Source organism: Saimiri boliviensis, chromosome X (assembly GCF_048565385.1).
Source record: "Saimiri boliviensis isolate mSaiBol1 chromosome X, mSaiBol1.pri, whole genome shotgun sequence".
Taxonomy (NCBI): Eukaryota; Metazoa; Chordata; class Mammalia; order Primates; family Cebidae; genus Saimiri; species Saimiri boliviensis.
The window spans coordinates 3,710,803-3,712,821 of NC_133470.1; positions in this window are offsets into that span (position 1 = coordinate 3,710,803).

The following is a 2,019-nucleotide window of genomic DNA, read 5'->3' on the forward strand; positions in this document are numbered from 1 at the left end:
TGCTATGTGTGTACCTATGCAACAATCTTGCATGTTCATCACATGTACCCCAAAACCTAAAATGCAATAAAAAAAAGGAAAAGAAAAAAAAAAAAAAAACAAGGTACTCGGTTACAATGTCAGTAATAGCTGTCCCCCTCCTCACCAAAATACCTTTAAACATAATAAATGTCCCCCAAGAGGCAAAATCTCCCCACTGGAGAATCATTGCTTTAGATCTATCTTAACTTGACTTGAATATTGAAATAATGTTCTAAACTCAATGAGGCCACGTGTAGGAATGTCACATTTCTAAAAACAAAGGTTCTATTAGCAAATGAGCATGGACTTCTTATAGCTAAATAATGCCACTTCAGCTTTTATTACAACCCATTCCTCAGGCATCCTCTTCAGGAATGCTATATAAGAAGGTTTCAAATCACCTTTCACCTTCCAAAGAATTAATGGTCTCCTTTGCTTTACTCTTTTTCCACTGAATCAGTCAGTGTCTCAGTGGCCCACAGACAGGGTAATGAAAGACAGATGTACTCACAAAGGTCTATTTATAAAAATGTGGGTGTACTTTTGACCCAGCAATCCCATTACTGGGTATCTACCCAAAGGAAAAGAAATCATTATATAAAAAAGACACCTGCACTTGTATGTTCATTGTAGCACTAGTCACAATAGCAAAGTCACGGAACCAACATAGTGTCCATCAGTGGTTGACCAGATAAAGCAAAATGTGGCATATATACACCATGGAATATTATGCAGCCAGCAAAAGAAATGGATTCATGTCCTTTGCAGCAACATGGAGGCAGCAGAAGGCCATCTATCTTAAGTGAATTAACTTAAAATTCACTTAAGTTAAAATGGAAAATCAAGTAAATGGAAAATCAAGTAAAATGGAAAATCAAGTATCATAGTTCTCGCTTATAAGCAGAAGCTAAAAAAAACCAATTCTTGTGCCTCAGCCTCCTGAGTAGCTGGAATTACAGGCACCTGCCACTGTGCCTGGCTAACTGTTGTATTTTTATTAGAGACAGGGTTTTGCCATGTTGGCCAGGCTGGTCTCAAACTCCTGACCTCAGGAGAAACACCTGACTCAGCCTCTCAAAATGCTGGGATTACAAATGTGAGCCACCATGGCTGGCCCTAAAATAAATTTTCTAATGTGGGTGTAGAACACCTGTTCTCAACTGTGAGTTGTCAGTGTCAGGAGTTGGGTTGTCACTGCTGTCGAGGGAGGTGATAGTAGCATCTGGTGGGTAGAGCCCAGGGATGCTCTGAAACAGCCTACAATGCACACAGCACAGCCCTCCACACACAAACAGGAGTTCTCCATCCCTAAACATCAACAAGTGCCAAGGTTGAGCAACTGTGGTATATAGGAACAAGGGGGAGCTGGCAATAACCCAAGGCCAGTAGGAACGAAACCGTCTCCACCACCAGGCTCAAAAGGATGAGGGACGGGAGTCCTAACTGGTGCTGGAAGCAGGGAGAAGTTTGTACACTCAGCCATTCTTAGAGGAGCTTTGGTATTTGGTGCCCTGGAAGGGAGGCAGTCAAAGGCAGAGACATTTAATTCAACTCTCTCTTCTCTTCTGCTCACTGTCCAACTGGGGCTCCCCATTGGCCAAACCCTTCAGGACACCAGCGGTGGAGAAACCTTGTGGTTGGTGTCCATGCAGGACAGCCCAGCAGGAAGAGAGCACAGGGCAGGAATGACAGACACATGCAAGCCTTCTAAGCACACTGAATTTTCTAGCGCTGATGTCTCTGATGCTTGAGGCTATTTTGCTTTAGAGTCCTGGATGCCAGCCCTCACTCTCCACTGCTCTGAGATCCTTGAAATCTTGGTGGTCAATGCCTGTCCATCCCTGACTGCTTGAATAAATCCAATCATGGCTCTCTTCTTCACTCCACCTCCTTCGTAGTGCACTTTCTCACAGCTGCCTACATTCTTCACAAGGTTGTACTTGACATAGCAGAAACGAGTCAAATCATCTGAACAGTGACAACTTGGATATTGAATCC